The sequence below is a fragment of the Tinamus guttatus genome, unplaced genomic scaffold (genome assembly GCF_059628265.1).
Source record: "Tinamus guttatus ecotype Peru unplaced genomic scaffold, ASM5962826v1 Tinamus_guttatus_pri_ptg000472l, whole genome shotgun sequence".
In the NCBI taxonomy this organism is placed as follows: Eukaryota; Metazoa; Chordata; class Aves; order Tinamiformes; family Tinamidae; genus Tinamus; species Tinamus guttatus.
This window is the reverse complement of record NW_028289006.1, coordinates 1,927,317-1,954,020: the sequence shown is the minus strand read 5'-3', so window position 1 is coordinate 1,954,020 and position 26,704 is coordinate 1,927,317. Positions and strand designations below refer to the sequence as shown.

Sequence of the window (26,704 nt, the reverse complement as noted above, 5' to 3'; positions counted from 1 at the left end):
AAAAAAGGCGGGGGAGGCTAAAAGTCTACTTAAATACAAAAAACAAACAAACAAAAAAACCAGGTTGCTTGACATCAGGGAAAGAATAAGCAAATGGGCAGTGCTACAAACTCCCCAAGGTAGGTGCTTGGATATTAGTTACTTCAGAGACAACCTCTGTAGGGAAATAAGACACCAGATGCAGGTGAAGGGACTGGAGAGGTCCAAAGCCATGGGGAGGGGGAAAAAAAAAAAGACTTTGTCCTCAGTAGTTACTATGCTTTACATTCACAAGTATATGTCACTCCTCCTCCCTGCTGACGCAGCTTCTCAAATACTCTATGCTCTTCTCATGTTCCTGGGCAAGCTGCTCTTCTACCTAATTCTGCCTGGGCAGTGCAGTTGGACCATATGATCCCCAGTGCTCCCTGCCAGCTCCAGCTGTTCTGTGACTCTGTTTTGGTGATTCTTGGACTTGCTTTAAGCCCTCTGGCCTGCTCTATCCCATGCTAGTATATCACAGCCAATGGCTTCATGCACTACTTAGTAGGGCAAAAAAGGGTAGTTTTCTTCAGCCTCTCTAGCCTAATGGGCCCACTGTCCTCTGTCTCTCTCCTAAAGGTTCCCCCACTTCCCTTATAAGTGAAAAATACTCACGCACAAGCACACACATTCCACTTTCTTTGCTTTCATGGCCTTACCTCTGAGCAAATTTGTCCCTTCTGTATTTGGTAGAAACAAAGCAAAGCACCTCTCTAGCCATCCCTTTGGCAGTGGCAATGAAAAGACACACTTTCTCATGCCCTGAAGCACATGCTGGTGCAAGAGCAGTGTGGGTGCAAACAGAGGATAGACACCATGCAAACAGAAACGTGAAATAATCAGGATAATGCTTCGCCAGATGGCTTGAAACTGGCCACAGCAGGGAGAGATACCCTCCTGCAAAACCTGACTCCAGTACTTACCAACATCTCCTAGACTAGAAGTGCAAGGCTGCAGGAGCAGCCCATGTTAGGTACCAGGTGCCACAATCACACAGGGTGAATATGGAGGCAGTGAGAATTACAGAATTTCTGTATAGAGCTGCTAAGATTTCCAGCCACCCAGGGACCATAAAGACTTGTTCGGACAGGGAACAGATTTGCTAGAAAGAATCAAGGAAAAGATACACATATCCAGCAGTCATTGAAGGGGGCTAATGAAGAGCCAAAGTTATAATGAAGAACACAGAACACTGCAAGCCATGGATGAAAGACGGAGTGCCTTATAGAAGGGTTCACAAGATGAAAATGTGCAGAGCATCAGCCTGCCTACAGAGCTCACTAGCTCAGGAGATTTTATTTTTCTTTCCATCATCAGGTCAATATCAGCTGAGAAATCCTAGTACTACCGGTGTTCATCCTTGTTTCACACAGCCACTTTGAAGGGACCTCTCTGTAGACTTCATGTGAAAATTTGGAAAGCCATCAGGCAAGTGTACTTTGCACAAATGAAGTCTGCTGTTGTCCAACACACCGAAGGAAATGGAAGAAGGACCTTTCCCCTTCTTTAGTGTTTGTATTACAACAGACAGCTTTGTGTCAGAATGAACAGAAACCTCACCTAGAGGGACTCCATTTTTTTCATATTTGTTGTTTTGTTTGGTTTTCTTTTTCTTGTTGTTGTTGGACCTCAGGACAAAACCCATCCCAATACTGAGGGTTACGTAGGCACAGCTGACACTGAAGACTGCTGCAAGCCAACACAGTGCTTGCAGTCAGGTGACTGAACCCATCCACTCTCTTCTTGAAAAGGTTTCAACCCGGAAGGCATTAAAATGAAAGGGGATGACCTACAGACAGAACTCCAGAGCAGCCCACGCCACATGTGAAAAGCAAGGCAGATAGCACCCGCAGAAAGAGCAGCTGCATGATGGACAGGGGAACACACTGACAACTGCCCTTTCCTCAGGCTGCTTCTCTAGACAAAGGTGTGTTTGGTCCCAAATCAAGTACTCAGTCTGCACCCTTCTCTGGTCGCTTGTCCTTTACCAAGAGGGTTGGAATGTTCCTTTAGATGGAGTTGGTTCTTCCACTCTTCCATCACATACTGACACCTATTCCAGGTGCAATTTACAAATCTGCACACTGGTGAATAATGATCAGAGAAAGAAATGAAAAACTAATAGAAGGGAGAAAGCAGGGCAGAGAAAACAGGGCCAGGAAAGAAGGTGAAAACTGAGAGGGACAATGGAAAGGGAAGATAAGGAAGAGTGAGACAATGAAGAGGGAGTTAGTCTGCAAATGGTAGCTAAAATTCTCCCAACACTTCCAGCAAATGATGCATGAAACATGCTGTCAGGAATGGGATGTCCAGAACCTATTGCTGCTAAATATTTAATCTGATTGGCAGGGAGCCATTAAAATCTCCGTGTCTGGATCACAAGCTTCTACAGAGCAAGAGGTAAAGTTAATATATCAACATGCAACATGTAGTGATTCACCTCAGGTGTCATCAGCCTTTCCAATCTGCAGCGTTGCAGGCGAAAAAGGTTGCCTAACAGGATACTAGCAGAATAGTAACAGGATACTAGGATAAAGTACAACAAAAGAAGAGGCAAGGTCTACAGGAAAGACACAGTGTATGCACCTTGGCCCAACTGCAAGTCAGAGAAAAGGGAAAGGTAGGTATGTTAAGTGTATCCTTCAGAAAAGACAATACACCACTGTAAAGATAAGGTGTTATGCAATGAAGTTCATGCTTCTCAGTCATTATAATGTCACAGGGTGGGTAATTGGAAATTGCATCTCTAAGCGGCCAACACTTCCCTGAAACCAATCTGGGAGTAGACCAAAGGCTGCCTCCAGCAATCAGCTTCTACCGTCTGTCAAAAATGAAGGAGGTCAGAACGCCCTGCACACATTGTATCCTAATGCCAGTGCACGAGAGCACAGCAGGACTGATTGGGGCCATGCAGGTATGCAGCCCCCAGGGGTAGGAGACTCTTATTGACCAGCACTGCAGCACACTGAAGGGAAGACAGTGTAGCCAACTGCTAACGGCAGCATCTACAAAAGTAAGCTTGCATGTTAGCTGTGGCTCCCAGTTGGATGATTCTCCCCACACAACCTCTAGAACAGCTGCTGTTAATTCCTGAAGTTGATGTTTAAGATGCATCTGTGCACCTGAACGGCTACTATAAGCAGCTTTGCAGAAAAGGAGCATTCTGTTCAAGCGGTACTAATATTCTAGGAAAAGAATAGACTTTTTTTCTTAATCATTGTTGCTCAAAACTGATTAATTTCTAGAATAAAGTCTTATTATTTTTAACATATAACATTTTATTCTACAAAGGTAAGTTAGAGATGGAGATACTCTGCTCTGCTGTGGAGAGGTAGAAACACAATTTTCCACAATCATCCACTGCACCAGAGACAGAAGTGTAGTTCTCTGTAAAGGCTCTGCAGATCCCAGGCATGGGCTGGTCACTGCATGGGGATGGACAAGTCATAACCCGCATAAGACCGTAGCTACCTGCCATAAACAAATAAATAGATATTTAGATTTAAAAAAAAAAAAAGAAGAAGGAGGAGGCAGTATATCTGGCAAAACTAGCACTAGCTGTAGGTCCTTGTGAGTCTGGGATGAGATCCTCACAGGTATGTACTTTAACACAACAGAAAGCACTGAGATCTCCTCCAGGCAGAAATCTTGCAGGATTGGCGTCCATCACAGACTGGTATTTGCCAGCATAAATCACCCATCATATTCTCCCTTCTCTATTTCTGGCTGCTTTCCTGCCCCCGTCACAGCTGTTCAAGGAGTTGATTTCATCAGAATATGCTTTGTGAAGTTCTTTTCTGCTCTGTATGACGCTTTTATTTTTTCAGTAGTGCCAAACTATTTAAGAATGCCAAGAACAGAGCTCTGTATATCAAGACCAAGCAAAGAGAAAGTGTTTTTCTATGGCATCCTCAGTCCAAAAGTCTCAGAGCACTTCACAAACACAAAAGGACGTGTGACTTTGGAATACAGATGGGTGGTGTGTATTGCACAGCTCACATATAAGCAGACATAGTGCCTTGTCCCTGAGCTCTGACAAATCCTGCTACTCTGGTTTAAGGCATGATGACCCCCAGCTAACCATGCTCACTAGAGACTCCTGCCCCATGGCAGGAGAAGTACAAAGAGACAAGTGCTTAAATTTCATCCACTCCAGCTGACCATCCAACATGCTAGCTTCAACCAATAGTGAAGATAGGTTTGCATGAAATTGTCAAACTGATGAACAAACAGGGTAGGAAAACAATTTTAATGACCACAGCTGCTTGTTAACTAAGTAGAAATCAATGCATGTAAAAGTCATGTGTGAGACCTAGCAGACCTATCTCCTATCTTTACTATAAGACTAGTCTTCTCTATAGTCCAGGAGAGCATTTCCCCACTTGCCTACAGTGCTTCAGCCTCTACCTCGAAAGGTGCTCTTCCAAATTTATGGCAAGAATCTGTTTCCCTGACCTTGGACTCCCATCACTCTTTGAACTCCCTCTTAAAATTGCCAAGGAACTGGCTGTGTCGCTGAGACACAGTCACTATAACACAGGGAACTAAGCTGAAGTGTTTATTTTATAGCAGACCTCAAAACAGGTATTGCAGAGGAATAAATTTGGGATGCTCTTCCCTTGGGGCTAGACAGACCCATTTACCCAGACAGCCTGGAACCACTAGCTGAGATATAAAAAGGACACAGGACTTTCATATCTTATCCTCACCCCTTCATTTCACTCAGGGAGTCCCCATTGTTCAGGTTTAAAAAACAGTTTAGGAAATTAACATTCCCAGGTACAGAATGTTCTCCTAGCATCCGAAAGTGGATCTTCCATGAAAAATGCCCATGATTTCTTAAGTGCCAACTAGACGAGACATAGTGAGAACAGCCTTGCTTTGTGCTTTCTTTTGCCTGTCAACACGAGAAGATATAGTACTGCACAGTGACTTTTTTTTTTCAAAAAACCTAATTAAGTTATTTCATACCTCTGAGAAGGTTCAAACCAAAGGGGCAAAAAAAAAATCAGATAAGGCATACTCTGCTGGCACTAGATTCTCATTGCATTTTTTATAACAAGTGTGCATTTCATCCATAGTCTCTCCATTGCAAAAAGAAGCATTTAAAGAGATACATAATCAAAGGAGAAAACATAATTAGACATGCCCTAAACAAATAACCTGCAAGGAAAAAGCACCAAAGCACTGACTCATTTACAAGCTCAAGAGCCTTCTAAAGACTATGAAACCATAGAAATGAGATGAGCCCTCGGTGGCAGAACAGCTGGTTTAGCTCCCTCCCCCGCTCCTTGCCGAAACATGATTGATCCCCTGATTCCTGTGTTGTCCCTTGATAAGTGGGTGTCTAATGTCTTCCCTTGGTATCTATTCTCACAGTAATTCCCCCACCTCCTCCTAACTGCTTCTTGCCACCCAACACTTAGGCTTCTTCCTGATACAGATCCCGATTTTCTCAGCTTCAACAGAGGACCCACTTACTTCCCGATCTGTCCTCAGTGACTAAAGGGAATAATTAGCCCCTGTCCTCTTTTTATAACAGTCCTTTATGCCTTTGCAGACAGTTGTGCTTCCACCCACAGATGTGTTTTCCCTAGATGCGATATGCCCAACTCTCCCAGCCTCTCTGCACAGGATGCCTAACACCATGTGCCACTATCCCTTTGCACCTTCTCCCAGCAGTCTTCAAATGATCTTTTCAGAAATGCTACACCCTGACGTAGGTGCAACACTACACAACCATGGCCAAAAAGAAAGGGGTAAATACGGTCTACATGTTCTGCAGATCTGAGGGGCAGGACTTCTCCCTCATCTCCTGGCAATTTTTAAACATCCCTCTCAGCAAAAGTCCTAGAGCTACTTTTGCTCAGAGGCCGCTATTGCTTGTCTGTGGATGGTACGTTACTCTCTGCTGCACTTCACAGCGGAAACCGTGTTGTCTATTCCGTGTTGTCTATTCAGTGCTGCCTTTTGTTCGCTTTGTTGCTATTGTTTGGGTACATTTACTTCTCCTTCACTTTTTTCAGGCTCCCACACTCCCCTAGCAGTGCTGCCTGGGCATCTAACCAACAGCCACTTCAATGGCACTAAACAATTCTCTTTCTCTGTCTATAATGTTTACATTCTTAAATATACACTTTAAGGCAGTCATCACATCTCCCCTTTAATTGTCATATGGCCAAGCTAAATGTAATTAGTTACTTTAATCTTTCCTCTTAAATCAATCCCTCCAGTGCCTTAATCATTTTTCTTGCTCCACTGAATTTGTTCTAATTTGCTGCCATCTTTGGGGCACAGAGTTCTCCAAAAATGAACTCAATAGTCTAGGTACACTCAGACCAGGCACATCAAGAAAACATGACTAAAAGCATGTATAAAACACCTCCTTACTCTGAAATGCAATAGTTCTATTTATGCAGTCCAAAAATCTTATTAGCCTCTTTGCTGCCGCATTGCATTGCAAGGCCCTATCTCATTTGCTAACCAGCCCAGTGTCCTTTCTGGCATTACTGCCTTCCAGGGGTGTACCTCTCATCTTTGCTTTCTTTACAAGTACAGTCTGATTTTAACTCCTACTATTCAATTTATTATCCACTCTACTAATCCTCAAATCCTATTCTGAGGTATGACTGCTTAGCCAGCTATATATCTCAAATCTCTTTGATTTCCAATGAAAATACTCTAACAAAGCAAAGGCAAAGAGTCTGTCATCAGAGTAAAGTTAGGGCACATTCCCAAATTTACAAGACAATATGAATTTCTCACATGCCTGTCCCCAGCATCAATCCCTCACTGAAAACTGCCGAGGAGTTTTTCGGATGCTGCCATTCAGCTTTAGCAGGGTACCAACATTGTGCCTCTGTACTACTGCTTTGCGTCAGAACATGAAGAGGCTCTCAGGAAAAGCAGTGGCACCTGGAGACTCCTGCAAGGTCCTGCAAGAACAGCTGTGAGTATGGGGCAGGTGCAGATTAAGCATCATCCAAATGTACCACTGCTGAGGAGAAAATCTGCCTTTCGGAGATCACACCCTCAAAAGAGGCCCAACATTGCTAAAAAACATGTACATTAACTTCCTTCAAACAGTGGAGTCAAAGACCTTCCTGTCCTTTATCCCAAAGGCTGTGGGGCAGGAGTCCTTCTGCAAAGCCCTTCTTTGAGATCACACACAGGCTCTGCTTGAGCAGAGTTCCAGAAACAGGACCTGGGTGCAAAGGAGGCTTTTTAGGTCATGGAAAAGAAAACTTCTCTCCTTCTCCAACATTTTTCCCTCTGAAATCTCACTCAGAACAGTTTTGCCCACCTTGTCCCTCACTGACACCTGAGCCCCCAGCAGCTCCCAAATTCACCTGTCAGAGGGAAAGTTCAAGGACAGTGGGGCAGGGCTAGCTTTGTTTCCCATCCCTAGCTGGCCCCATTGCCTGTGGTAGGAGATACAAGGAGAAGCACTACAGGGCCACCCTGATCCCAAACCCAGGGAGATTTCACCAAGTGCAGTCAGGCTTGTACAGCCTGGAGGAGGAGGAAGGAGCATGGAGTAGCAAGGGGAAGGTGCATCACTGTGGGGCCTGGGAGTGGGTCAAGAGCTCACCTTAGGCAACACTGATATCACCTTTGGTGGTGTTTAGCTCAGTGAGGGGAGAGACTCCTGGGTGCAACCACTGAACAGCCCAGTGCTGCTTCCTCTGACCACAAGGCATCTGCAGCCCAGCAATTCTTAAATCAAATGGAATGGGGATCTTCAACACCCTCCTGCTGGCTGTGCATGCTTCCCTTCTGCTCTGGGCCTCAGGGCAAAGGGCCCATCTGTCCACACCGAGCAGGTTGTCACACCACCTCTCCACACAAAACAGGCAAAACCAAAGCACTGGCTACTCCCTCATACCCTTTCCCCTGCATATGTTCCACTAGTGCAAGGAAATTTATGACCCGGCTCTTAGTCCCTCACGGTCGAGGCTTTCCCAGGATCGGAGTGCAATTTACTGCCAGTGAAAGTCCAGTGAGGTGTATAAATCTGCCCTCCTGCTGCTGCTTATTCTCATGACCCATGTCAGCCCACTTCCTCACAGGCATCTTTTGCTTAACTTCCTAGCCTTATCTGCCAAAAGAAAGAAGTGAGGGAAAAGATGCAGCAGAACTCAAATCACTTGAAAAGCCACAGAGTGTGTGTATTGGCTGGATTTATGACAGTGATTAGTGCTACCACAAACCTTAGCTAAAAGTGACAGAATCAATCGGAGTAGACAAAAAACATAAAGTGGGCTGAGCAGAAGATATACTGCAAAGTACATGGATGTTAAAAAATGCAAGAGGGAGCAGATGCATATGTACACACATCTCACCTCTACATCTTGCCTCTACTTACTTGAAATCAATGGGTCGTCTGGGGTCCCTCTAGGGATGCTTCTAGTACGGAAAGAAAGACCAGACCTATGCACACATTTAGAGGAGAGGACCTACAGCCAAACCACCTGACCACATCTCCTGCACAGACCAAGAATGGGTATTTTCTGCCAAATGCTGATCAGCATAAACCAGATCAGCTCAGCAGAATGGAGAAGGTCAGCTTGGCATCTGTGGCTCAGCCAACTAGATGACGATTATGGCCAAGAAAAATCTTACCACTGCTCTTACTGCCTTGCTCTCACAAGCAATAAGGCAATTCTCAATTACTACATCTTCCCTAAGCCCTTTGATTTTGCACAAAGAAACTCCATCTGTTCAGTGCACTGGAAGCGGTGCTCAAGGTTGTACTCCTTTCCTCCATATATTCTTCTTTTTACTGGTATGAATCAACCCTGTTCTGTATCCAGTTACATTAAGGGGCACAGTTTAAATAGCTGCTTAGAAATGAAATTTGCCTTCTCTCCACATTGGTTAGTTGATCTTTCATTGAAAGGACTATATCTAGATACTTCTACTCAAGTCATATATTCCTTTAGCTGTTGTGATGAATGTGGCATTTCAGTACAGACACAGCCCAAGTTATGTCTTGAAACTCCAGGCTTCACCTACAGAATGTATACATTCATCCAACGCTCCTCCTAGATATTACAAAACGCTGTAGTTCTGCCATTTTCTGTAAGTTCACTAAATATTTAGACATCCTATAACAAAGGGATCCTAGCAACACCATTGGGTAACAAGGAGTTTTAAATAGAAGTTAGATCTTTAACTCCCTTTTTTCTCTCCCATCATATCTCTGGAGGCAAAATCAAGTTCTTTGATTTTCCATTAGGCTCTCTCCTGTAACTTTTAAACTATTATTTTATATTTCTCTTTGAAGTTACTCAATTTATGAGGAAATGCCATTAAGTTGCTCCGAAAGACTCAATTTCTGTTCAAATAGAAATCTCAGCTATGCTGAATACAGCCATTTTAAACAGTTCTTACCAGAGAATCATTGATTTTTCTCTTCTAGACGCAGTCCATGAGGATTTCAGGGGAGGAAACACAACACAGCTTAATCTGATTCCAGAACTAAATCTCAACCATATTCCATATTCATTCCTGCTTTATACTGCAGGAAAAGCCATACATTAGACTATTCTGCAAATACCTGAAATTTTATACAGCAAAAGGAGTGTTGAAGAATCTGATGGTGTTACCAATATCATGATATTGCATGCTTAAAAATTAAGGAAATTTGCAAATATGAAGACAAAAAGTAACAAGTGTGTGCAGCTGACATCAGGAATTTATGCAGCACTCATTGCAGGCACTAAATCAGCAACCTAACCAGTATCTCAATAGCTCTTCAAGATCATGCTCAGATGACAAAACCTAACAAATTCATAGAAAATAATATTTCCAAACATAGCTGATTCAAAGGAATAATGCAGGTTTTTATAGCTAGCAACACAGAGCAGACATTTAAATTTGGTCTAATCCCGAGCCGATCTAATGCTTGACTTCAAAGGGATATTGCATAAGACCCCTGGTCTGCAGTTGACTCTTTTCCTAGGTACACACTATAGGGTTGTGGTTTTTTTGGGTTTTTTTTTTTTGACATAGTTGCTGAAGTATAATACTAGGGAAGACTATTATGTCAGAGAAGATGCATGGATCTCTGCATTACCCTGTGCACTAAAAAGGACACAGTTAAGACTGCCTGGGCAAACCGTAATTCTAATTTTCTGTTCTGTTCCATTTTTCTGCTTCATCATGCAAGCAATATTTTCTTAGGAAACGTCTGCTTTGGTGAAAGTGGGCAATGCTTCTAAATGCATGAAGGCATAGAGTTACAGAAACTCACAGTTAAATGTTATTCTTACACTTGCTCTTTCGGAGCACATTTTCTGTAGAAGTAGGAAACCCAAGCCATCTCTCCTTTGCCTTCCTGCAGCATTATGACCAGTCATAGAATCATAGAATCATAGAATGCTTAGGGTTGGAAGGGACCTCTAGAGATCATCTAGTCCAACCCCCCTGCATATGCAGGGACACCTAAAGCACGTGGCACAGGACTGCATCCAAGCGGGTTTTGAAGATCTCCAGAGAAGGAGACTCTACAACCTCTCTGGGCAGCCTGTTCCAGTGATCCCGCTACCTCTCGCAGTCCTATGTTATGTGGTCATGTCATTGAATTTCATGCACTAATGTGCCACTTGCTGGTTAGAAATTTATGTCTGAAGAGATCAGAAATCATGGCTGGACTGTGTGGACTGAACCAGTTACATGGTCTTTCTTGCAAATTCAAATAATGTTCAAGGACCTTTTACATCAGAACCAGACTGAGGGTTCTCCAGGCCCACATGTTCAAAAAAAAAAAAAAAAAAAAATTAGGCAGTCTCCTTCCTTCAGTAGTGGAGTGCAAGGCAGAGGAGCAGGGATTAGAAGACTTGTGGGTTCCTCCTCCATCACAGCTTTGTTCCAAACTAAGTGTTGTGACAAGGATTATTTAAACACATTTTCTGCCTCTTCCAGCCCCCAACACAAAACATTAGCATGCATACATACAGGATAAAAGACAGGCTTAAAGTCCTTTAAAAACTCATCTGCTTAGGTTCCCTTTGTAGTCAACAGTGAGAGATGAACATCTCTGGAGAGGAAGCTGGAATACATTCACTCTACACTCCCCATGAAAAGAGCCCCATTTCCTCTATTGACTCCCTGGGGATCTTCTGCAGATAAGTCTCCCACAGTAAATGTTAGCTTCTGCAAACATTCCCTTTTCCATAAAAGACTGAGACCTCATCAAGCTTATAAGAGCAAAAGTATTATCAACAATGAGAGGGATACATGAAGCAATAAAAACTACAGGAATGAAAATCTCAAGAGATTTTAAAATTCTAGGGACAACTTTAAAGAGTTACCTGCATATTATAGAAAACAACAAAAAAAAATCATTGCAGCAATAATTCTGGTTTCCTGCCACACAGGCTCTATAATTCTCGTGCTTCATCCTTCGCTCAAGAGCAGATTCTTTGAGGATCAGGTCTTTGTTCCCTGGACTTTCACTTCCTCCTGTCGTTTTTTCTCCCACCTGGAGCGAGCATTGGAACTGGATGAAAAATTTTCAATGAAACATTTTGTTGTCACTGGGAAATATTAATACATCCAAAATATAACAAGAACACACCCAGTCTGCACAAGCTAATTTGGAGGAAGAAATAGCTCCTGTACCTCACATACCTTAGGGGACTCCACAGCCTCTGGGCTATAGAGTCTGCTTTGCTGTTTCTTTCCTGATGAAGTAATTTCCCTTTATGTAAGTAATTACTTTATCCTGGGCCAGAGAAAGAAACTAACTCCACAGCCCAGTCGTTAGAGCACTCCCTCTCCAGCACAATGAATAGGCATTTATATAAAGTAGAACAGCTCCAACTGGAAGAGATCCAACTGAGAAAGCATTACTGCAGAAGATCCAGTGGTCTGGGCTCTCCTGTTGGCTAGGATAGCCTGAGGAACAAGTTTCTACTCCAAACTATGCAGAACAGAATGCGTCACCCAAAACCCTATTATTTTTCTACTTGTAAGGCTGTTAGCTATTTGGGGCTTGTTCTCTTGAGGTTTTTTTTTTGGGGGGGGGGGGAGGGTTGCATGCAAACACATCAAATACCCTAATTAATTTCAATGCAGAATCAGTAAAATCTATGAAATTGCTATATTTTTGTTGGGTAGTAAAACCATTTCAACCATTACAAACCTCTCTCACCAGAAACTTTAATCAGCATCTCTAATGTCACAAGCTGAGGCCAGAGATCTCCATGACAAGCAGTGGATAAGGGGGAAGAGACAAACCTCATGATTTCACCTTAATGTCCTAACAGCAGAAGCATGAGGAATTAGGCAAGATCTGCCATTAACCGTTATAGCACACCGCCTCATTTCCCAAAGTTATTCCTCTCTCCAATAAACAATAAAATAAAAAAGAACCATTGCTCAGAAAGGGTTGCTCACAGAAGAGACCCGCTGTGGCTCTGCTTCTGCTTCAGGGAGCCCCAGGGCACAGGCATTCAGCTTCTGCAAGGGTCTCTGAACACTGAGGTTCAGAGAGTCTTTTAGCCCTTTTAGTCCCCACTGAAATGATTCAAATTAAATGTGATACAGCGTGATCCTTACAGCTATTACATTTTGTAAACTTTCAAACCAGAGGTTCAGAGGGAGCTTTCTGTAAGAATCACCACGTCTTTCAAGGCAGCCATCCCACAGCTGCCCTATTTTCAAAGCTACTTAATTGCTACCTCCGTCTCTTTAGGATATAGACCCCCCATCATGTAATGAAATAATCGTGATGTCTTTCCTAAGATTCTATTTATGCTTTTGTGATATTTACCACTTTTGTCACTTCCAGATGGAGGTTTAAAAGCTTCCTCTCAGAACTCTTGAATACATGGTACCTCAGAGCACATCCAAGCAGCTTTTATACTTTGACTTTCAAGGTTTCTGGACACTGTCTTTGCAATTCTAATTTTATATATATATATATATATTCATTTTTGCAGTAATAAATTAGAGGGTAATTTCAAATTGTACTAAAAATGTGAAGAACCGAAGAGGAGAGACCGAGTGAACAGATTATGTCATTCTGTTGCTTTCATTAGACTCTCCCTTGGGGACTGTCATCCTCTGATGTTTCAGCTTTTCTCTGCTGAGACACGTCTGACATGAGGGATTCTCTCCTGGGATTCTTAGACCACTGACTACAGCAGCCAGTGATACTGCAAACTTAGAGAGGAGGAGGAGCAGAAAGAGAGGTGCAGCAAGTGCAGATCCCTCCCATATGCTTTCCACAAACGCATGCCTACGTGCAAGTAGCTGTGAGCAAGTGCATTTTTGTTTATTTTCTCTGCCACAATGCACTTCAAATGCATTTCTCAGCAGACTCCTGTGACAGAAATTCCCCAGCAATTCAGTCATGTGTAGTTAATTAACCTCCTACATTACCAAGCACAAAGAGATTTGCAGAAGCAACCCTGTCTCCCTCCTTCCCTGGGAACAGCTGTCAACATATCTACACCTTTCCACGCATCACTGGAGCTGCGCTTCTCACAGCAGACTTCAAAAGCACCTATGTCCAGATACCCTGAAGAATTAAGATTGCCTTTGGAATCAGACCCAGCTTTAGGAGGCTAGAAGATCTTGTGCAATTAGTTTCCAGCTGCTACTTGTGCAGGTCCTTTGCCTTTCATGGCAATCACTGTGCCTATAGGACCTTACTGCCAACTGGGAATGTTGATGCATCATATGTCACAGGTGTCACAGGGAAGCAAACAGTCTTTGTTGTGACAAATTGCAACCATAGGTCTTTGAGATTCACCTCTCCTTTAACCTATCCTCCTGTACTTTGCTCATGGCCCACAGCTGGAGCCCATCTGTGGCTGCTGCTGTCTTCAGATCTCATTAGACTATAATGCCAATCACCTGAAAACAATTTCCTGTTCATTAGTCAATTAGCTGGGATGTAGGACATGGCATTTGCAGGAGTAAATTATCAGCAGGTTCATGCCATCAAATGTTATCTATCTCAGATGGCTCCTAGGAACCATCTCACCCTCTGGTCTGCCTTGAAATAATAGATTTGCAAGTTTTGCATTTGTTTCCTCTGCAAAGTTCTCCAAATTCTGCAGATGTTATGTATGCAAGAAACAATTAAGTTACCAGAAAGAACCATGTGTCTTAGTTCCTCAATAGTGTATGACAATCCTAAGAGGTTAGGAGAAGAGGTGAAATAAAAATTTCAAATCCAAGTAAAATAGCAAAGAAAGCTTAACACATCATTTACTCTATTGCCCTGGTCACCTGTGCAGAAAGCTCCTCATTCTTAGGAAAAGTGCTAGAGGTCAGGATTACATGCTTGTTGCTCTGATAAAAAAGTAAATCTACCAGCAAGGGTGTCTTTCTACTACACTTTTGCTTTCTACTGATACACAGAGCACACTAGCATAATATCTATCTCTTCAGCATGGGTTCACTAGCTCAGCTTAGTCTTTAGGTCACATAGGTGACCGGTATCTTCCCAATGCAGGCAAAACTTGCAGTCTCAAAGTGGCACCTTCAGCCTTTCCTGATACTCATAGCAGTCACTACTGACTCAAATTTAGGGACTCCTTTTCTGAACCCATTAGCGAAGCCTTCCATCCAAACCCGAACTTTACTCAACTTTCCAACTCCCAGTACAGAGAGACAAGACTGTGAAGGCTGGCTGATGAGAGTACCAGTTCTCAGAAATCACTACATTCATGACTTCTCAGATCCCATTTTAAATACTGGAAACAGCAAAGTTGAGTAAAGATAAGATGGCTTTAAACTGTGGCTCAACTTACAACATAAAGGAGCCACAACATAAAATAGCAAAGTGTGCATTTTCATATCATTCAGCATGTGAAGACATACTTCATGTCTCCTTGCAGTATCAGATTTTGAAATACTAGATACTCAGATGCTGGAACAGTGCAAAACTTTAAGAGCAATGGCTACAAATATGTGAAGCTTCCTAATGAAAAGAGACATGGTCTCAGTGTAGAATAGCGCAACTTAACCAAGGTTTAAAGAACTGCCCCTGCAACTATTGAAGCATGCTTCACATGGGACAAAGCTGTAAGCCTCTTATGAAAAGATTTCTACTGCTGATGGCTCTAGCAGCCCGCCAGTATAGGAAGTGCTTTCAAAACATATCAGAGGTTTTGAAAATGAGATCTCTGGGAGGTCCTGATACGCTTTTCAGAGTAGAGCTCAAGTTGTGGTGCCAGTCAACACTATAATGTCAAGTCCTACAAGTACTGTACAAGATTCAGAGCACAGAGCTAGTGTCAGACATGCTCAGGTAGGAAAGGTTTCCTCAGAGGGGACAGCCAGTCCCTTCCTTCTGCATACAAAACAGATTGACCTCATTACCTTTCTCCCAAAATTGTTTGATTAGGCATGCAAATATCATGATTCATGGCCCACTGACAACAACCTTTATTAGATACAATTTGATGATTTAATAGTCAATCACGTACATCAAGATTTAAATATCTTCAGTCACAGCCATTCTGCCACTTTTGTAAGCATCTTCTACTGCCACCTATAACTTTTTTTTTGCAGTAAACATTTAATTTATTGTGCAATATGTATTCTCTCTGCCTCATCTTAAACATTTATTTCCTGATCTGTCCTTGGTGACTTATGAGAACAATTGCTCCTGTCCTCTTTCAGTAATGATCTTTTATGTATTTGCAGACAGTTACGTATCCACTCACAGTTGCCTTTTCTCCAACCCGAGCTTTCCTTGTTCTCTCAGCCTTTCTTTACAGATCTTGTTTTCGATGATCTGTGATCATGGTCTTTGTTCACTCCTCCACACCGTCCCCAGTCCTTCCCTTTTAAAAAGTGCAGCCCCCAAACACAATGCAGTTAACTAAGTGAGGCTTAACCACATTTGTAAATATATAGTATAATTTGACCATTCTGTATAAACGATTACATCAGAAGCTCACACATAGGCTGGACAATAGATCCTGTAGAGGATGATGACAACTAGAGTCATTTAATTCTTCCAGTGGTTCACATCTAGGACCACAGTAAACAAGAATTATTCCTATCTCAAAACCAGGTAGCTGCACAGAGCTAAACTAGTTTAGGCTGACTCCTACCTTCAGAAATAACTTATGAGCTTGTCACACTCACAGTAAACAGGACATGAGCTCCTATATGCATAACATGCCAGAGGTGAGTGGTGGCAGTAAACATTGTCTGCTGAGTTATTCAGATCAGATGAACTGGTGGCCTCACACCTGTGTTTGGTAGCCATGAAGACTAAATTCCCATTCTTCTATAGACATTTCTTACCTAAAAATATTTCCATACAGACATCCACATCAATAAAAATGACACTGTATGTGTTCTGGGAATTGAGAGAGAGGATCTTCAATACTCTGACCTGGCAACCTTCAACTGAGCCATGTCCACTGACTCTTTGATGAGAATCTTTGATACAGATAGAGATGGGGAGTGAATGCTACAGAAGTATCAACTTCGCATCTCTTCAATCTGAGCCAATAACCACACTCCCATTCATAATTCCTCATTTTCCCCAGAAGCTTAATCAATCCCTGTATATTTGTGGCTCTGATTGTTGCCTTATATTGTTAATGTTGGAAAGCGAAGATGCCTATCCAGCACACCGTATTTTACAGACGATAGATCCCCTCTGGAATCATCATCAGGAAATATCAATCGATGGTAAATTATAGAACACGTACCATAGGGCAAACTGCTTCACTTCCCAATTTCCTTTCCCATTTTTAGTGGGCATAACTACGGAGGAAGCAGTGTTTTTTATTTCCCTAATGCTAAAAACATGCAGTGGATATGTAAAATATAAAGAAATAGAAGCCAACCGCTCCTCCTGCCCAAGGCTAGTGCTCCAGGTTCTCCTGCTTCTAAAAAAAACGAAATACTAAACAAAGAGCAGCTACGCCTCAAAAGATCCAAATTAGCTATGGTATAAATTGGCTTGGTCACAGCACAGTTTGCACACTGCCCAGTGCCACAGATTCGTTTCTCTGCAGGCAAGGGGATAAGCTTGCTTTCCCAGAGTACTCTCCTTGCCTCCAATCAACAGCACACACAGTGTTTTTCACTGCAGGTGACCTCAGGCACATGGCGGTGCCTGGTTTGCACAGATCACCAGTGTGCACTTGGTCAACTTTTAAACACGTCGGTTCACACACTGACGCACAATTCGGTCTGGAAACTAGTGACTTGTGGCTCAAGAAAGCCCTGAGTTCTTGAACTATAAAAGGTGGATTATTCCCCTCCCTCCAAAAAAAAAAAAATAAAAGGAAGCTTTGACTTTTAACCTGGCTTGGTTAGTCTCCTGATTCTCAAGCATTTATCAGTGCTAACTGGTAACTAGAGCTTCTAACTAGACAACTGCTATTAACTTTGCTAGAGCAGCATCAATCTCAACCTGCTGGGAACCTCTTCTCCTGCTTTTGGATAGAGAAGCAAGACAAGTCACTGGAACCTTCTTCATGGCCAGAGAAATAGTCTTTCTAGCTCCTGCTATGACGCATTTAGCTGAAGCAAAAAGTAAGACTCAGAGTAAAATACAAGACAATGGTAGTAGGAAGGTCATGCCTAGTTTTTATTCTCCGACTTGCCTCTTCTTCCCCTTCCACATGTTTCAATACTGCGATCTCCAAAATGCCATTTCATCTTATGCAGGGCGGCACCCAGAGCAGTACCTGGTACGTTTGACTGCGGCGAAGTGACTGAACAAGTTGATTCACTGTGGTAGAAAGAATTCTTACAGACGGGTAGCTGGAGGATGGACCAGGTTGCGAGCCGTTATCAGTCACATTTCTCCCAATCTCTCCCTGCTTTTCTACCAAGTATAAGCGTATCTCCAAGAAGACTGATCACAGAATCACAAAAGAGTCGGGCAGTCTTAGCATCTGGACATCAGGCAGAGCGGGTACCACTGGTATCCCACTGTAGACAAGGCAGTCTTGGTGTACGAAGCCATATCTCTCAAAAAGATCATCTAATTCATCTCTCCTATCAATAAATACATTTCTTTGTGATAAATAGAGGCTTACGCACACACACACAAAATAAAAAGCCACTCCATATTCTTCAACTGCAGGACAACTCTCTTTCCCCGCTACCCACCAAGCCATGCTGAGTACAGCCAGAGTGGGGCTGTGGTCTCCCTAAGCCAAGCAGCTTAAACCTCTAGGGACCAGCCCACAGGCCAGGCCAGCTCACAAGCAGCTTTGGCCCACCCTAAGGAGCGAAAGACAGGAGCAGGGAATGAAGTCCATTGCAGGGAGACAAACAGCGCTGTCTGCACAGCACTCCCATCCTCTGCCAGATTGGGGAAATGAGAAAATAGCACTGGGAATCAAATCCAGACCTCCCACATGGTACTGCAGAGACACTGAGCGCTACAGCACCAATTCCTGGTGCCAGCCCAGGCAACAAGAGTCCAGTGTGGGAATCCAAGCGCGTCTCCATGCGCTAGAGCAGAATGTCTTAGGCACTGGAGCCGGCATCCACCTGCCCTCTTCCAGACCAAGCACAACTGCCCCAGATGAGCTCCAGTGGCAAGACGAAATGCAGAATTCAAGCACCTTTCCCCCGACAGATGAGGGCTGAGGAAGTTTGTAGGTTAATGGAGTTTTTTCTACAGCAACAGTTGATATTCCAAAATGGGAATAAAATCAAAGCCTACATGAATAAATAGGGATGGAAGGTGGGGATTTTAGCCCTTGCTCTGTATTTTGCATCTCCCGTGATCTCTTCATGCTCTTGGATATCGGGGTACAGTGTAAAACCTGGCCACCAGCTCAGGCATCCTGAGAATGCTGCCCAGACAAGGACAGTGGGGTCTGCTCCCAGTGCCCTCCTTTGCCTGGCTATGGGTCTCACTGATGAGGGGTTTGCAAGAGGCACCAGGATTGGAGTGGGCTGAGCCAACAGGTCTGGCAGAGCTCAGGGTTCCCAGGAAGAGCACCAGCTTTGACCATGCTTTCCTTCTCCCTGATGAGATCTACCTCTGCCTACTGAAGGCAGGGCTGAGGGAAAGCTGATGTGGGTCCCTTGGCCCCCAGCCTGTTCCCCCATTCCTCCCTCGACCTGCCCCATCCCACCCCATTTCTCTGAGACCTGCACCCTGGATGGGGAAACAAGGCAGTGCTGGCGGGGAAGGGGAACCAGGAGATATGGAGGCAACACAAACTGCTGCTTCAGGGTGGCGTGGGTGAGAGCTTGAAAATCCCCCATATCCACCCCTTCCCTCTTGCAGAGCACCCTGCGTGCATCCCCTCCTACAGAGCACCCTGCAACCACCCACGCACTGCTGCTCCCCACAGAGCCGCAGCTGGGGCACATCAGGCCACCCGTCACCCCATGTGCTATCCCCCTGCTCTGCTACCCCAGGGCTTGGCTGCAGGGCAGCACCAGGGTCCTTGGACCAGGAGTGCTGCACGCCCAGCTCTCCTGCCTGTCAGCAAGAGACCCTTGGGGGTCGAGGGGGTGGACTAGCCATCTCCCCACCCCGCACAGCTTGCAAGGCCTCAGGATCCCTGTTGTTCAATGGTACAATATTAGGAGGCACCTCCTTTTGCCTGTGCTAGGGCTTGCAGGGAAGGCAAAGTCCTGGGTAAAAGCAGTAGGAGAGACTGGGAATTAAAAGGGTACAGGGGGACTCATGCTCCCTGTCCCCATGAATGAGCATCTGAGCTTTGTGACAGCCCCCTGCCCCTTCCTCCCCCTCTTTGCCTCTGCCCAAATCTAGGGTCATGGCTGGGAAGGTCTTGCCTGACCTCCAATCCTCCTGCAAAAGCCCAGGCAGGGGGCGAGGGGCTGCGGAGGGCCGGATGTGGATCTGCCCTTGCCTTGATGGTGTCCTTATCCCCTCCCTCCCTCACTGTGCTTTTAGGGGCTCTGCCGAGGGCACAACACGCACGGGATGGGGCAGCCTCCCAATCCCGCGGGGGTCTCAGGCAGCTGAGACCCGGAGCTGCTGTGGGGACAGAGAAATCCTCACCCAAAAAAAAAAAAAAAAGGAGAAATGCTCCCCCACGCCTCCTCTCCGCACAGGTAAAGTTTCTACTCCCACTTGCGGAGGAAAGAGGGAGGGAGGGAGAGAGGGAGGGAGCGCTCTCTGGCAGGGAGGATCCAAGCGCGGATAAACCCTGGGAAGCCTTAGATATTTATAGAAGCGCAGCCGGAATATGGCAGGAAAGGTGGCTCTCCAAAGGGCCTCGCTCCCGGTTTTTAACGGCAGCTCTGCCACCCCTCTCCAAGGGGCAGGAAGCAGGGCGAGAGAATGTGGGGGTCCCTCTGGGCTCGGGGTGCCCCACAGCGAGCCCGCGTCCGCTCCCCTCGCTGTGGGTGCCTCCTGCCGCCCCCTTTGGTCTGGAGAAGGGGGGATAGGAGGAGGGGGTACTCGGGAGGGCTGCCCGGCTGCGTGGGGCTCTCCCCTCCTGCCCCGCTCCTGGGCGCGGGTGCGCGCAGCGCGGCGAGGCGCGGGCCGGGGGGGCTGGCGCCGCGGACCCCCCCGCGGGGCTGCGCACCTTGCGGCGGGCAGCGCGGCCGCCTTGGCCGCGCCTCCATCTTATGGGGGGACGCGGCGGGGCTGCGCGGAGCGGAGCGGAGCGGAGCCGCCCGCGGCCGCGCCATGGCCGAGCGCAGCCCTGCGAGGCAGCCCCGCGCTGGGGAAGGGGCTGCGCGGAGCCGCGGGGCCCGCCGGCAGCCCCGCCACAGCGGCACCGGGGAGCGGCGGCGGGAGAGGGAAGGACGGGGATAAATTAGAGCCCCTGGAGTTGGCTGAATCCAGCGCCTCGTACGTTTAGATGAAGTCTCCTGACGTGCGTGGACTTAAAATAGCCCCGCACCTCCGCGCAGGCGGGCGCCGAGCCGCTCCCGCCGCGGCCCCGGCCCCTGCATTAGGCCGCTCGTGAGCGGGAGGCCGGAGGGGGCTCTCGCTGATGCGGCAGCCGCCCGGTCTGCAAGCAGCCTTCTCTGCGCCGCTATTCCCTAACGAGAGCTATTTTCGCATCAAAGCGTGACAAGGAGCCGCCGGACCAGCGACGAGAGATTTGCAAGACTAACGGACGGATGGATGGATGGATGGATGGGAATTAGCTTCATTTTCCCAAAGCCTTTCTCTTCATTCCGTGTTTCCCCTCACTCCACCTCCCCCCCCCAAAAAAAAAAAATCACATGGGACTTTCCCCTGACTCACGGACACAATATGTATATATGCATCTCAAAGCATCTTTCTTGCCTTATTCTCATGTGCTATATGACAAGCCGAGGGAATCAACATGTCTGGTGAATGTTTCCTTTTTCTTTTTTTTTTTTCCCCTCTAGATCTGCTACTGAAAGCAGCATCCCCAAATCTTTTGTTCTACAATGAGTAGTCTTCCCTGAGCAAACCTGTGTATGAAAAATGATCTGCCAACAAAAAACACAGAAACAGGAATTTCCCTACCTTTGTTTGTAGAAGCAGAACCTCTGGACGGACAGATCAAGGGAGAGAGCATGTTGGGAATGTCCAGTCTCCTCTTCTTGCTTGCATATCCACTTAAGAAGAATAAGGGTCGGGGGGTAAACGTGGAGGTATGAGTTTTTTTAAAAAAAATCCTATTTGGCTGTAAAAAAAAAAAAGGAAAAAGGAAATTCTTTGTGGCAATCTTGCGTCTTGAAGCAGTGAAAATTCAAAAGCAGGAGAGAATCACTTCAGAGGATATTCAGTGCATGTGGTGAGGATCGTCAAATGCAGGTTCCAGAGTATGCATTCCTTTCGCCTTTTTTAATTTTTTTTCCTCTGGAGCACTAGTAGAGAAGGTTGTGTTTAAAGCAACTGGAGGTCGGTGCTGTTCTTCTGTGAAGCATGATTATCCTCAAAGCGTCCCCCTCCTGAAGGGAAAAATAAGCATCAATTTTGTATTAGAGGGGTCTGAAGGCGATAAAACCCGCTCCCCGACAAAGACATTAATATATGGAGAAGAAAGAGAGGAAAAACGCATTTCCCAACAGTGCACACGAGCGGAATCAAGGAAAAAGAAGGGAGGAAAAAAAAAAAAAAGGAAAAAAAAAAAAAAAAGGCAGCTGGCACGGGTCTATAAATAATTCAGACACGGGCTGGCTACACCATTCGCGGGCTCGGCGCGCACGGAGCGCGGGCGCGCTGTGCAGCGCGGCAGCAGGCGAGCCCCGGCGCCCCCCGCCCCGCGCGCGCAGCGCCGCTCGCCCACCCCCGGGACCGGCCCCCGAAGGGGCTGGCGAGGGCCGTGCCCACCCCTCTGCGGTGCCGCCGCCGCCGCCGCCGCCGCCGCCGCGCTCCGCTCGGGCTCGCGGGCAGCGTGGGGCGCGCGCCGCGCTCGCCGCTCGCGCGCGGGAGGGGAGGGGAGGGCCGGCCCGGGGGGGCTCGTGTCACCTGCAGCGTGGCGGCTCCGGGGGGGCGGGCCGCAAAAGCCGCGGCCCCGCTAAGCGCATCCATTGGCTCCCAAGCCCCGGGGCTTTTTCCTTTTTCATTAATTTTTTTTAGGTGTGGGCTGTCGGTTTAGGTTCCCCCCAGCGCCACCTTCAACATACATGGACAGGGTTTATAGCTATGCAGGCATTTATTTAATGGACTCGCAGGTATTGTTTTTCCCCTCCCTCTCCTCTCACAGCTGTCATAAAATACAGACCCACATACATACCAGCAAATGCTGCTCCCAGCACTCGCGCTGCTCTGAGCAGCTACTGCCCCCCTCTCTCCCTGCAAGGCTGCTCCACCTCAGGCATGCTCAACTTCTTCAGTCTTCTGCGATACTGCCAGGGTAGGAGATGCAGAGGGGGAGTGTTCAGAGCATCACCTTAGGAATATGTTCTTTAAAATCCTCTGCAATATTAAATCCCCAAGAAGGCTTCCCAGAGGTGGAGAAAACACAGAAAGGTGAATTAATAAAGCAGGTTAATGATTAATAATAATAACGTAATGTGCACGAGGAGAAATGGTGGGGAGGAGGCTGGAGGGGAGGAATAAGCCTTTAGCGGTAGGGTGGGGGGTGCTTTGCAAGTTAGCGGTCGGAAAATGGGGAGGAGGGGGCAAGAAGGAAGAGGATGAGAGACCATGAAGAGAACTGGATGAAAACCACCCCCTTGCCATGGGGGAGGCGACTCTCTGCCTCCGATGCACAGTGGGGGCAGAGGGGGAGCTCGTCCCTGAGGGCTGGGCCAGGCCCAAGCTGCACAATGGGGTGAGCCCCACACTGCCCCCCACCAAAAGAGTACTCAGGGCTCAGCAGGACCTGGCCCCCCAACCTGATCCCAGTGAAAGCGGCCCTAAGGAGCAGCCGCTGGTGAGCCGCATTGTTGCAAGCAACCGATAAAAAGGAATGCTTAAGAAAAATAATAAAATATTAACAATAATCATAAAATAGTAATAATAATAATAAAAAGAAAGAGGCGCCTAGCCAGCAGACAGGCAGCGCAGTTGGATCTGAGCTAAAAGAAGGGTGCGAGAGCAGAGATAACACTAATATCCAAATTGGATACTCCACAATTAAGTCCGGATCTTTAATTGCTATCCTCTGAGTTCCCTGGAAGATACGTGATGTGAAATCAGCCTGAACAAAAGCGAGGTGTGTTTGCACATGCCCCTCTGCCTGCATTCCTCGAGGGGCATCTGTGCAGGTGCCCCCGGGCGCTCTCAACCTCACCCTGCAGGGCTGTCCACAGAAGGGTCTTGTGGCTGCAGCCCCCTCCTTGTCCTTCCCATGCCTGGATTTCCCTGTGAGTGGCCTGAGCAGAGCAAGACTCTCAGAGAGAGGCCCTTCCCAGGACAGAGCAGTAGGTGCCACCTGGCTAAGTGCATTCCCTTAGCCAGGGAGGGAAGGGGTAGGAAACTGCTCCTCAAAAGATGGACAAGGAACGCTGGACCCCACACCAAAGAGCTGTGCTGCCACGAGCAGCCAAGCCCTCTGCGACCCTGAGCTGGCAGGCCAATAGTTGCAGCTGTGCAGGCCAATAGTTCCAGCTCTGCAGGACAAAATATTGATGGGGCAAAGGTCTACTCCAGAGCATAGGCAAGGTTTCCGAGGGAGAAAGCCACATGAAAACATGGTGGCAACTCTGGAGCTTCTTTCAGCCTTGCCAATTTATACCTCGGAATTCACACGGTTCAAGCAGGGTTTGCTGGTCTGTAAAGGAGATAATGGACAGCAACATGGCTGTAGCACCACATGCACGTACCCATGAACCATCTGCAGCATGAATGTGTTGCTCTGCCCATGTATGCTGGGTATCTTTTGTGTAGCTGCACTGTGATCACTAGCAACACCTATGCTGTTGCTGTGTCTGAGCTCCTCATCCAAAAGGATTCACCAAGATTTTAATTTTGGCAGCAAGGATTTTTTTTTCTGAGGGTGTTGGTAAGGTTTGCTTTGTTAAAATGATTCTCACAACATTTTTAGGCATGCTTAAAGAAAGTGACTTTGATCTTTTTCATTCTAATTTCAGTAAAGGAAGACATTTTAGTCAAAGCCTGAAATAATCTGAAATTATCTCAGAACAGTTGGAGAGAAGAAATGTAGAATGATACTTACATACAGAAGTTGCTAATAGCTGAAGAGATTAGTCATATGACTTTCCCATTCCTTTCGATGATAATAGTGATACAAGAATAGCAGATGGGATTTGGCCAAAAGATGTTTTTTTCCCTTTCTGTATGGCAAGAAGGAATAAACTGGGACTTTGCAGATCCTCCTGCATTCTTTTTAAAATAAGTGAAGAAGGAGATCGATGGAAATGAGAGAGAACGGTTTTCATGCAATATATTGCTTATCAGTGGAAATCTCAGACACAAAATGGAGGGCTAAGAAATATCTTAGTAACAATCTCTGAAAAGGGGACTATGAATCAGAAGAGTTGCAATTATTTAAAGCGAGTCATCAATATTTTTGATTACCATTCTTGGTGATATTAAGATGGAGGTCATCAACAGCAAATCTTTTTGTTTCTAAAACTATTCAATTCCATGGTTAGGTGGCATATAGAAGTCGTTTGTATCATTCACACTTAAGAATAAGGCTAGTTGCCTTGCTACATAATAGATCTCTACGTACAATATGTATATATTATCCAATTATATTACACATACGTATATAGTAATTCTCTCTAAATAATAAGGGCCAAGCTCTCTAGTGTGATTAGGGCTTTGAGATTTTATACCCTTTTCAAAGAAAGATGGCTATTTTCCCCTGTCCAAAGAAATCAGGCTCTTGACAAGCCTGAAATTGTGCACACAGACCTGCCAGTTACTTCAGAATATCTTCTCCTATAGATTCTGTACAGAATGGAAATTATTTTTATATTAAGATGAAAAAATTATTGTAAATAATAAAAAAAATGTTACAAAATCTCCAGCACAGTAGTACTATGACAGGGTTTACTCTGACTGGCTGGGATTGACTTTTATTTTTTTCCAATCAACCAAGATGAATGGACTGCATAAAATGAAACAAATAGCATCTCTGATGGGATTTTTTTTTTTCAAACATCTCTTCAATTCAAAAACACTTAAGTGTTATCCATAATAGAAATTGAGGGATTTATTTTAAATGCATCCGTGTTTACTATAAATTAAGGGCCATATTATTCTTGTGCTTCCTAGTATGATAGAATATGAATGGAAGTTCTTACATTAAAAGCATATAGGGCTGGATGTGCCAGAGGTGCCTTTGGGAGCAGCAGAGCCATTCTGCCACCGTAGGACAGCATCCTGCAGAACTAATAGGCAAAGAAGGATGTACACTGTGTTTAATGCTCACTAGATATCCCCATGACTTCATAAAAACAGAGGCAAGATCCAGTGCAGTACCTCCTTAGATACACAGGGCCTTAGCAAAGGCAAAAGACTGACAATTCATCGGACATCTGCACAAGCATAGATCCAGTTGCATTAATACAAAAGCTGTGTCCAAAAAGAGCAGTTCCTTGTAATCAGTGAAATGGATCAATTGCTCTGCAAAATTCATATCATAAAAAGATTTTTCATAGTAGCATTCTTTTGGATGTGTGCACAGGGTCTCCAACTCCTTTTATACAGCACTGTGTCTCGCTCCACCCAGCCATTCTATTATATATGGTCTCTACTCCTGTAGTGTTGCAATGACTGTATGCCACTTTCCTATCGAAATGTTAGCATGCTGCGAATCTCTGCCTCTTCATGCATGTTACACCCTCTCCTGTGTCCACCAACTAGTCTTGGATCAATCCTGATCACAAAGCAGCAATATATATCCACACCCGTGTCCTGGACCTTCCTGCTCTCCAAGCAGAAGAGACACTGTGGAATATCCCACTGTGCAGGCACTGAGTCTATGACACTTTTAGTAGATCACCATAATAGCCATGTAGGCCCATAGACGAGAAGATGCTATGGCCTTCTGCCTACAGATCATAAGGAAGAGTTCTTTTAGAGATTAAGGAAAAAGGGGAAGAAACCCTAAAAAAAAAAAAAAAGAAGAAGAATTAGCATACAAACCTGACAGTGCTTCAACTACCTGTCTAAAGAATAGGAGGTTGGGACTGGATTTTAGCGTGAAATCTTTTATCCTTTCTTTTAGACCTGGCTGCAGGACCAAGAAGTGCTAGAAGACGAATGAACCAGAAGCTATGCGGGTAAGTTCTGGTTAGTGTCCTGCAAAGACACCTGGACACATGAACACTTTTCACCTTCTTTCCTGTCTTGGAG

At 45.5% G+C, this 26,704-nt stretch overlaps 1 protein-coding gene across 4 annotated transcripts in view; it reads right to left on the bottom strand.

Annotated features, from left to right (window-relative positions):
- Positions 1 to 26,704, bottom strand: part of GRIN2B (glutamate ionotropic receptor NMDA type subunit 2B) — a 238,537-nt gene that overhangs the window by 189,105 nt on the left and 22,728 nt on the right. Inside the window, exons 1-2 of one of the 4 annotated variants that reach the window (XM_088532847.1) lie at positions 22,668 to 22,775; positions 21,452 to 21,879 (exon numbers count right to left, since the gene is read on the bottom strand). The gene's annotated coding sequence lies outside the window, so the exon portion shown is untranslated. Of the gene's footprint in view, positions 1 to 21,451; positions 21,880 to 22,099; positions 22,134 to 22,261; positions 22,360 to 22,667; positions 22,776 to 26,704 lie in introns of those variants that run through there. The other 3 variants (XM_088532846.1, XM_088532848.1, XM_088532849.1) reach the window with 3 other exon arrangements.